Source organism: Rhinoderma darwinii, chromosome 3 (assembly GCF_050947455.1).
Source record: "Rhinoderma darwinii isolate aRhiDar2 chromosome 3, aRhiDar2.hap1, whole genome shotgun sequence".
Taxonomy (NCBI): Eukaryota; Metazoa; Chordata; class Amphibia; order Anura; family Rhinodermatidae; genus Rhinoderma; species Rhinoderma darwinii.
Genome location: NC_134689.1, coordinates 358,095,195 through 358,107,121, shown reverse-complemented (window position 1 = coordinate 358,107,121; position 11,927 = coordinate 358,095,195).

Genomic DNA, 11,927 nt, shown 5'->3' with positions numbered 1-11,927 from the left:
CAAGCATCGGTAGGTCAACACCGCCCACCGTACAATTCGCAATACCATAACTTGCAATTCACCCATCACGCTCAACTGACCATTACTCCCGCTGCCCTTTGCAAATAAACAACCATCCCTTCAACATATCAGTACCCCTCAATGTCCATAGACAAACCCCTCCACTCCCCGTCCTCAGTGTGCACCGCAGCCAGGCCCGCAAATGTCACCAGGAGTCCAATCAGGAAACCAAACAGAGCCAGGAGCCATCAGTGCCAGTTCTTGCAATGGTCTACGACACCTGGTTTAGTCCCGCATACCCGGCCTCCTCTTCCCAGCCGGTCCACTCCAGATCAGCGCCGTCTCTCTGCATCCTCCGGTCTCAGTTGACTTTCATGGCTGTCCAACCATCTAACCGCTTCTCTAGGTGTCTCGAAAAAGGAGGTCGTGCCCAGGGCCACCACTCTCAGGCGGGCAGGATACATCATAGAATATTGCACTTGTAACGCTCTTAGGCGCCTCTTTATATCCATAAACTGCGATCTTTTCCGTTGCACTTCCATAGAGAAATCCGGGAAGGACACCTTCACCCCATTGAAGGAGATATCTTGACGTTCTCTAGCTTTCCTCAGGATCTTATCTCTATCTTTGTAGTGTAGAATCTTTATGAGAACAGGTCTCGGCGGTCTCCACGGAGGACCGGGTCTGGTCGGCACTCTGTGCGCTCTCTCCACTGCGAATAGACGGGGCAAATCCTCTCTGCCAAATGTGTCTATCAGCCATTTTTCAAAGACATCATCCGGATTCGTGCCCTCCACTCTTTCCGGAACCCCCACGAGGCGAACGTTGTTCCGTCTCAGCCGGTTCTCCATATCATCCGTCTTTGCCAACAATGCAGCCACAGCCTGAGAGTGTGCTTGTACATACAGCCTTATGTTAGGAATAGCATCCTCCATTTCTGATACTTTCCCTTCCACAGCAGTGGTGCGTTCCGCTACTTTTTGCAAATAATTTCTGAGCAACAAAATGTCCTCCTTCAATCCACCCATCTGGCATGATAAGGCAGTAAGGACCATGGAATTCTGCTTCACTGCAGCAAAAATGTCCTTTAATAAGGTTTTCCCCTTCCTTGCTCTACTTTTCCCTCCAGCACCTGGCTGATCCCGCATGGCACCGCTCATCTCCTCCTCCTCCTCATCCTCACTTCTCATGTCCCCTGCCAAAGGAGAGTACCTGGATCCATAAGAGGAGCCTCCAGCTGTCTGGTCGCCAACCGACGTTCTCTGCGGTGCAGCTGCACCCCCTGCTCTTGGCGTGCGGGCGAACCTATCCAGCTTCTCTGCTGCTTCCTGCCTGAGGCCTCTAGTCCGGCCCTCCGTTTCACCAGCGCCATCTTGAGAGCGGGACCCGGGACTCACTGGCGGCGATTTTTGCTTCTTCGAGCGCGTCATTATGGCCGGGCACTCGTGCACCGCCACCTCCAAACTTAGGTAAGTCACAGGGGATACCGTTTCCCCCGAATTCTGCGGTATATATTGGGCTGACAGGATGAATACAGCAGGAGCTCCGGTCACACGCGTCCTCTCACATTCACCGCTAGGCCACGCCCCCCATACAGTTCTTTTCTAGCTCGTCCTTGTGCCTTTGAGTAATTCACTGACAAGTAATAGCAATGGCATTTATTAACAGTCTTTTACATGCAATCTAATAGATAATAGGAAGAATTGTTATTTTCTTTTTTAAATGTTGGTGGGCCCTTTTGCTTATATCCTGTTAGCACAAGCTGCACATATGGTATATGTGGCCAACCAACCAGCACCCTATACCTTTCTGTATAATCTACTTAATGGGGTGACCAACTACGAAATTTCCTTTTAATGTACCAATGGGAATCGGACTTGATTATCGAACGCTCTGTAGACCGCTCGCATAGGATAAGCATGGCTATTAGTAAAGGAGGTTGACAGATTATGCTTATGGAGACAAGCCTTAAAAATTCTTCACAGGGCCATCATAAGAACCGAAAGAAGTCTTAATTTGCAATTGGAAATCCTCGGTGCTTTATCTCCCAACAAAATCATGAAAGGGAAAAGTGCTATGAAGTATCAAAATGGGATCCAGACAGTATAATAACTTGGCAGAATCGTCAAACCTTGCAGCACTTCCACCTTATGCACAGATGGAAACCCCTATCCCGGCAATTCCTAAACCAGGAATCTTGTACGTCTGGCGTGTAGCCTAGTGGGAGCCACATTAATTCTTTGAAGAACTGTCACGAATGTCTACATAAGATTTTCCAATTGCAATGTCAGACTTCTAAAATTTCTTATGATGGCTGCCCACATTCACATCATCCTGGGGCAACTCTCCCTCTTAGTTGATTCGGCAAAGGCACGTATGAATAGGATTATCCTATACGAGACACTTAATGCTATACGAGCCAATACGGTATCGTTATTTAACAAGATCTGGCCTTCCCTGGCAACTGTTAATATGTCCATTAGAGGTCTACTAAGAGTTCCTGTCCTCTGGACTGCATGGGACTACTGTCTCGTTGATAATTTGTGCCTATACCTATTTAATAATAATATTCAGTAATTATGGTTTTGTGGGGATAACAATATATTTTCTATTAATATAATTATAATTTTTTTAGTTACATTTTTTTTTCTTTGATTTTTTTGGGTCTACATTATACGTTACTTTATTTATATGCAGTAAATGTACCAAGTATTCGCACCCTGTGTGGTGACTAAATACTCCATTCTATCTATGTTATGCCTATGCTACGATTCAATAGTTAAAACGAAATTACGTGCATGGTAATATTACAGTTTTTTTATTCTCTAGCTATTGAACTATTTCTCTCGCAGCTCTCTTTGAATTTCCTGCTATGTTTGGCTTGTGTCAACCTTTGCACTGTGGGCGAATCCTGAATTTCCTTACTGCATGTGTTAGTTGGAATATTCATTAATGCAATTTAAACGTTAACCGCTCAAACCAAATTGAATTTGCCGTGTGGAGATGAGCAGGTCTATGAGGGTAATGAAACGCCTCTCACAAAGCCGATTGCATTTGGTTCTAATGAATTGCCCCACTAGCTGCCTGCAGTCCCTGGCTGTCCTCCTTCAAACTCTGAAGGAACCCTGAGCCCTGCGGGCACACAGCTTTAATAATATTACACAAGATGACACAGACAGGAGCTCGGCAGCCAGATATACACAGGCCACAGAGTCGCACAGTTAAAACAAGCATCGCCATAAGGGATAAAATCGTATTGTTTGTTTTGACATCATGTAGGAAGCCAGCAGTATAAATATGATAAGGTTACCCATAGGGAGTTACAATATATAACCAAAAGGACTTCCGATCTATATATGCGTTATGTGAAATGGGCTTAGGGACCAAAACAGAGTTGGGGGAGCCCAAGAGGTCCAGCAGAATACAACCCTATATAAAACTCAAAAGGGAACTGGAAAACATGCTGATGGGGCTTAGGACTTTTTTTGGGTTCATTTACAAGTTATTAATAGTTCTTATTGCTGGCGTGACCTGTTTGTGCAATGATAACAGCATGATGCAAATAGAAATACACACGTTGTACAGATATACAATCTGCCGAGGTAACCGATTCCGACCACTGAAGCTGTAGACATTGTATTCTGTCAACGAAAGTATTCGATTTAACCACCTAAACCCTCCAAGTAATTTTTCGTGTCTTAGTTTTTCACTCCCTGCCTTCCAAAAGCCATAACTTTTTTTTTTTTTATATCAATGGAGCGGTATTAGGTTTCATTTTTTGCGGGACGAGCTGTAGTTATTATTGGGTACCATTTTTTTCGGGAAAAACTACTTTTTGATCACCTTTTTTATTACATTTTTTTTTTTGTGTGCACAGTGCGTGTTAAATGTTATATCGTAATAGACTTTTACAGACAGTGATACCAATTTTGTTCATTTTTTTAACATTACATTAAAGCAAAAATAGGAAAAGGTCTTTAGCTTTTAATATATAATTTTTTTTCTTTCACTACTGAAAACGTAATTTAACTTTTTTTTTTTTTTACACATTTTATTAGTCCTCCCCCAGGGAATTGGAACCAGCAGTCAGATCGCTGGTACAATACACTGGATGGAAGCACGGCTTAAAAGGAGAAGAAGAAAGGTAGACCATGTGATGGACTGCTGGAGGGGGCCACCCCTTCTTTCTAACGGCTTAGATCCCGCGGTTGCTATTGACCGCAGCATCTAAGTGGTTAAATGGCCAGGAACAGCGCGATCACTGTTCTTGGCAGTTGGAGCGAAGTGTCAGCGTGTAAGCCTGTTCCATACTTAAGCCCCGCAGCATGACTTGAAGTTACATCATGGTGCGTTAAGGGGTTAAAGAGGTTGTCTCATCATAAACGAACACTTTCATTCATCTGATTTTTTTCCCAGGGAAGCCACAGCCAGCTATGGCTGCAGGGGAATTTTAAAGTAGTATTAGTGCACCTTCACACGACACATGTTTGAAGCAAAAAAATACGAGGCTGATTTCAAGAGGAAACTGCCTCTGAATGCAGGCACTTCGGTGCTAATTTTCAAAGCGTTTTTGATTTTTGCAATGGAGAAGTCAATGGGAAAAATCCGTTTGTAAACTGCTTCTTTTTGATGAAGCATATTTTTGAGGCATTTTTTTAATTCTGCAGTGTAAAAATATGCCTTATTTGAACTAAACGTGTATCTACCATTGAAATCAATCGGAAGCAGTTTGCATACATCTTTCAAGTGTATTCCAAGCATAATACAAGTGTTTTATGCTCCGAAATACACCTGAATATAGGCTGTGTGAACATGGCCTAACCTAGCAGGCCATTTAGATGTATGGCTGTCCATGTAATACACAATTGCTGAAGTCCACCTGGGCAAGAACCACCGCAAATTAGCACCTCCCCATTCTGGCTCTTGAGCTGGTTGACCCCCCCCCCCCCCTATAATGTTAATATGCCCCAATAGGGCATATGGACCCTAATAGCACTGATAGGACAACCCCTTTAATAGAAAATAGTGGTGGACACTTAGGAGCTCCACTCATGCCTCTAATGAAGCAGGGCTGGGAATCCTTGGGCTCTGGACCTGTAACTTTAGTAAATTAGTAAAGCTCTCCTCCAGTCAGCATTTGTTCCTCATAGAAGGCCATACATACCCTCTACTACTGTGCACAGGGAGAAAAGTGTCAATCAGCGGCTGGAGGGTGGTGGGGGCAGCATAAATATATGAATGTACTGGGACTCAAGCTTGCATCGCTAGCCGCGCAAGTATAAGGCCCCATGCACACAACCGTAGATTTTGTCTGTAATTACGGACCCATTCATTTTTATGCCCCATGGACACCTTTCCGTATATTTACAGGAAGGTGTCCGTGCCGTTGAAACCTTCCGTAAAAAATAGGACATGTTCTATTTTTTTATTTTACGGACCATGCTCCCATACTTTATAATGGGAGCACAGCCTGCAAATGCAGACGGCTGTCCGTGGCCATCCCTGTAATCACCGGCCTAACTTCTAAATTCTCAGAGGCGTACCGCATATTACCTAATAAGTGACACGCTGATTTCAGCAGTGTCACTTCTTTATGCTTCAGAGAAGGCAGCATAAATATATGACCGATCAAATTTAAAATTTGGATTATGCTGAACATACACTAGATATTTTGGATGGCCAAAAATACTGATTTAGACCATCCTCTACTGACTATAGGCCCCGTAGCGCGACAGATGCCCACCTGAGACAGATATAAGATCACCAGTGTATGGCTAGATTAAAGTCCCTTTTACATGGGCCAATGATCAGGCAACGAGCCTTCATATGAACGCTCGTTCCCAATTATTGCCCTGTGTATCATTTCTATTGCACAAAATATTATCGCTGTTGGCAGCACATCTCCCTGTTTAAACACGGCGTTATGCTGCCGTCTTGAAAATGGAAATGCATGGGGATGAGCGATCTAAGGGGCGTGAAAGGAGTAAATTAGCGCTGATCAACAAGCTGTGCCGTTGATCGGCGCTTGTTTTTGCGACCCATATTGGCCGGTTTCAAAGGACCCTTAGGGCTTATTTAGACGAACGTGTAATACGTCCGTGCAACGCGCGTGATTTTCACGCGCCTCGCACGGACCTATGTTAGTCAATGGGGCCGTTCAGACAGTCCGTGATTTTCACGCAGCGTATGTCCGCTGTGTGAAACGCACGACATGTCCTATATTTGTGCGTTGTTCACGCATCACGCACCCATTGAAGTGAATGGGTGTGTGAAAATCACGCGCAGCACACGGAAGAACTTCCGTGTGGCACGCGTAATTCGCGCAACAGCAGTAAAAAGTATGATTAAAAACAAAAGCACCACAAGCTTTTCTGTTTACAAACATATAAACAGAGTGTCATAATGATGGCGGCTGCACGAAAATCACACAGCCACGCATCATATGGTGATGACACACGGAGCTGTTAAGTACCTTTTGCGCGCACAAACTCTGCGTTTTTTTGCGCGCGCAAAACGCACACGGTCGTGTGAATCCAGCCTTAGTAGCATCATTGGACAAGGGGGTCTAGGCAACTTGAGGAATGTGACAAGTTAATCAGTAATGCTGGGAAGAAGTAACAAAATTAAGATCTGTCTGGAATAGTACTGTGATGACATGACAATGTATCACACTATGTACATTTTGTGCCGTGGACGACTCTCTACAAGCACATATACAAACACATCCCTGCTGCCCCCTGACCTCCGAGTCCCAGCAGAGCTTTGGGAGAGAGGGGGCCACTCCAGTGCTTGGGGGGATAGGGCGTGTGAAATTAAACAGATGCCATACTGGTGGGGGAAAGGGACATCCTGTCCTGCTAGCCTTGTGCACCGTGTGAACAGGCAAAGAACAAAATCTATATCACTGCAGAATTCAGGGCCACTGACTTTTTATACAGTACTCAACAAATAAAATAAGTATAATTCACCTATTCTTCCAACATAATGCCTGTTTAGCATAAAAGTAGGAACATAGTATTCGAGCATTTCATCTGTTTATTTGTCTGACTAATTATGGCTTCACAATTACAATACAGACAAAGGACAGAGAGAACAATGTGCTGTGCAATAGGCACCGCCATAGAGACTGACAAACAGTCTGAATGGAAGCATAAAGCTCTACGAGTCTGCGGCGCCTACTGTCCGTCAGAGACCTGCTTCTCACCTGTCAATGTATTACACAGTCTAGGAGAGTGGGGAGCAGCCATACCAATTACCATGCTAAAAAGGGCACTAAACCTTCCGTCTATCTCATCTCTATTTGCTGTGTAGTTGAATAGTATCTATTGGTGCCTGGAATTTTCCCCAGAAATAGTGTTACTCTTGTCCATGGAAAGTGTCTGCTATTGCAGCTCGGAACCATTTACTTGAATAGGAGTGAGTTGCAATACCAAACACAGCCCATGGACAAGAGCAGAGTTTCTGGAAAAGAAGCAAAAACTTGTTTTTTTCCTAATCATGGACAACTGCTTTCAGAGAGGGTAATTCTAGTGTTGCTCAATACATAGTGTTCCATTTTTCCATTTTGGACATTTATAGCATAGCTACAGGATATACCATAAATGTCCGGTAGACCAGGTCGCACCTCTGGGACTCACACCTATCTCTTGAACAGGGCCTACATATGGTGACTGAGTTTTTACGGAGCGCATTTTGCTATGCTGTTTCCAGAACTCTCATAGAAGTGAATAGAAGTTACAAATGCAGCTGTTTCCAGAACTCAGGATCTCCTCTATTTGAGTTTCTGAAACCGCATAGCAAATTACGCTCGGCTGTTGCTGTAAAACTCGGCAACCTTGTAACTCAGTGGCTGGAGCCAAGCAAAAAAATGTAGAATGGGGGTCATGGGGTTCTGTACTAAAGAAAAATGCTGGTCTTATCCATCTTCATTTTTGAGATCCTCATATATACATATGAGTGCATGATCGCAACTAATACTGCCTCCATTACAGCTCCTAGATGGGTAGATACCCATCTTTCCCAAAGTTCTGTGGCGGTAAAGGCAAAAATATTGTGTGGGACACGGCACTCTTCTTTTTTTTGTTATACACAAGAGCCGGTATTAAATATTAACTATTGTATTTTCCATACTATTCATTTATAAAGGCTTACTCATGTTGTCACAGATCATCTTCAACATGTCATGAGCCTGTGCAAACTTGTTTCCATCAATTCTCTTCATTGATCCAATGTTCAAGCACTTTAATGCCTTGTTGACACCCAGACGATATGAGAACGTTGTTTATCCAGATGTGGTGTTTTTTTTTTATTCCTTTGGATAATAGATTAGCAGAAATTCAGTACAATCCAATGCCAGGATTCCAAGTAGATTTTTAAGTAAAAGGCCAGAGACGTAGCTATAAGGGGTGTAGTCGGTAGCTGTTGACCCGAGCCCTCATGCCTGAGGGAGCCTATAGTCCCCTTTGCCCCATAAGGAGACACCAGTATTATAAAATCCACATAGGGGGAATTTATCAAGACTGGCATCTCTTATGCCAGTTTTTTTATAGACTGAAAAGTTGGAGTAAAGTGACACATTTATTAACAGGCAAAAGCATCTTAATAAATGTTTTGCATCTCTGTCGGGCTGTGCGCCACAACGACCGTGGCCATGCTCCATACATTCCCCCTTTCCAGACATAAAAAAAACCTCAAAACTACATACTCACCTCAGCGCTCCTCTTCTCCCCTCCGGCTCCTTAATCATTCAAGTGTCGCTCATACAAGGACCTGACGTCGAGCAGCGTCAGGACCTGATATGCGAAGCAGCACTCAACGTCATCAGTGCTGCGTCGCATATTACGCTCTGACGCTGCCCGGTGTCATTAGGTTGTATGAGTTGCGCTGGAGTGATGAGGGAGCCTGAGGGGACAAGAGAAGCAGTGAGTATAATTTTTTTTTTTTATTTCGTTATTTATTTTACTGTCCACTTGAGGGGGAGGCGGGGAGTGGTAGTCTGGTCCGGGGGTGGCAAGGTAGGGGCCCAGCGCAGGCCTCTAACTTGCTAGGCACTGGCGTAGAGTTCTACTATGATTTACGCCAGTTTTCTGGTGTAAATTATAATAAATTTGTCAGTGGCTATACCTCCTTTTCCCGAGGTGATGCCCCCTTTCCACAAAAGTGGTGAGGGTGGCGCAAAAAGGCCAAAAGTTACAATTTGCACCGGATATTGTGACTTTTTGGCACTTTTGTGACTTTTCTACACCAGAAAACTGCCGTAGAAAGGTTGATAAATTACCCCCTTGGTCGTATAAGGTCTTATTAAAATGGGTATATAGCATCCATATTTACGCGTATTCTGGATATAACACCCTGACTACCCCTGTTCTACTGAAATAAAATGACCGCACCATAAGTATTCAATAGAACCAGGTGTGAGGGTGTCCAGGTGTTAAAACCAGAATACAGACTGTTAAATATGGATACAATTCGCCAGTATGAATGAGGCCTTAATTATATTAACATTAAACATAATGTCCAAAATAAGGATGAATATTTCTTACAGGACTGCACAATACAGCTACAGTTTATAAATGGGGTGCAGCAAAAAAAAAAAAAAAACATGTAGTCTCAACAAGTTGATGCCAGCACAGAGTGTTTCAGGAAATGAATGAATTGATTGTGTAGTAGATAGAAATCTACCTTACAGAAAAGGGGAAATGTGGAAGAAAAAGTGGGCTGGTAAAATATAACTTTTATTAATATTCAATAAAATGTACTAGGAATAGTGTGTGTACATTCATTACAGTCAGCTCCTCTGTCCTCGACAGTCTCACATTGAGGTTGCGCAGTATTTTTTTTTACCAGGCTAGAAGTGCTGCCATAAGAATGATCAACGTACACAAATTGTCTGTGTCTGTTCTCTTTATACTACAGCCGCCACAACCTTTTAATATCAGATTCTCCTATTGCAGGACATCTGGCTGTCTTGTTTCAACAAATCTATTGAAGGTTGATAGTGTTATAATAGCAGCAACAAAACTGTTACTATTTTTTTATACTGTTGCAGCGTCATTTGCAAATACAGTACAAACAGTAGTGTTCAAAAAAATAGCAGGGAGTTAAAAAAGCCAATAAAGCGCAAAATCATTATAGCATTTATTTGCCTATATATACTGGAAATACTGGAAATATTACACATTCAATTCCAAATCAAAACAATAACAACATTTATCCCGTTTGTGTTATTCCTTTACAGAAAGTAAAGATAAAGGAATATTAGGCTGTTCAAAAAAATAGCAGCCTTAGCATGTTTCAGATTTCACTTTACTAACTAGTTGTTACGTCCATGGCCGGGGATCGCCGTTCTAACTCTCCCCCTGACGATCCCGGCCATGGACACCTCTCTGCTCGGCGTCCTCCTCCCTCTGGCAGGCGCCGGCACTGTCTTCCGGGTCCTCACGCAGTTCCCCGAAGGGCGCGCGCCCGCGCGTGCACGGCCTTAAATGGCCAGTACGCGTCCAGCTGCCAGTAATCAGTTATTGGCCCAAATGGCTGCGGGACTATAAAAATGAGCTCTGACCACTGGTTCCTTGCCTGAGCGTTGTTGTATACCCTAGTCTGTCTTGCTAAAGGTCTCCCAGTGTTTTCCAGTTCCCAGTGTTGCCCGTTCCTGCTGCCTGTACCCTGTATCCCGTACTATCGTTACCTACTGTAAAAGCCAAGTCGTGTCTTCCGCCGCATCCGCGGCGTCACCTGCTGTGAAAGCCAAGTCGTGTCTTCCGCCGCATCCGCGGCGTCACCTGCTGTGAAAGCCAAGTCGTGTCTTCCGCCGCATCCGCGGCGTCACCTGCTGTGAAAGCCAAGTTGTGTCTTCCGCCGCATCCGCGGCGTCACCTGCTGTGAAAGCCAAGTCGTGTCTTCCGCCGCATCCGCGGCGTCACCTGCTGTGAAAGCCAAGTCGTGCCTTCCCGCTGAATCCGCGGCGTCACCTGCTGTGAAAGCCAAGTCGTGATCCTGCCACTGTCTACTATTGCGTCAGGTACCCGTTTTGAACTATAGACATTCTTTTGTACCTAGTTGGCCAGCTGCTACCCCGCTACGCGGTACGGCCCAGTGGGTCCACACCCCGCGCCGTGACACTAGTATTTAGTGTCATAACCGTTGTTTCTGAGAATTGCTTGACATCTGTGTTGCATGGAGTCGACCAACTTCTGGCCCCTCTGAACAGGTATTCCAGTCCAGGAGGATTGGACGACATTACACAGTTAGACTGCATGTATACCATAACCCTTAGATAACATAGCTAGGGATAGCCTAATAGTAAATTGACACAGGACAACATGAACATTCCTTTAACGTGGGTTGACTCGGGGTCGGCCACAACTTTTATTATAAATATAACAAATATAATTTAACATTTTTTAAGGTAAACACCGGTATGCCGGCCTACCGACATAGGTGGGCATGTAGGTAATTCACCTTACCAAACCGCCAGCTGCGACAAAACAAAATTTCACCCATGAACAGAACATAAATGAATAAACACAAGACAAGTGCAAAATACCACTCAATACAATTGTAGAAAACCCCCCGCTCTGAAGGCAGTGCCATCTGCCACTTTGAAGTATTGCTAACCGCAAGGCAAACCAGCTATCCTACACCTAGGAATGCCTGTGCTGGTACAAATTATTTATTTTTTTAAAATTAATTATTATTATTTTTTTTTTATATAACACAGAACATTAATTTTCAAAAAGGGCGGGAGGGAGGGAGATTGCAATGTAACGGCCAAAAGAGGCAGAGACCCGGAAGACAGCTCCTTAAATCCACTAGGAAGGAAAGAGAAGGACCATAACCCCTCCCCAAGAGCAGCAGCCAGAGGTAAGAAACTTCTTAACCCCTACACTTGCTGGGCATACAACAAATAGCTGAATCCCTAGCTGGTG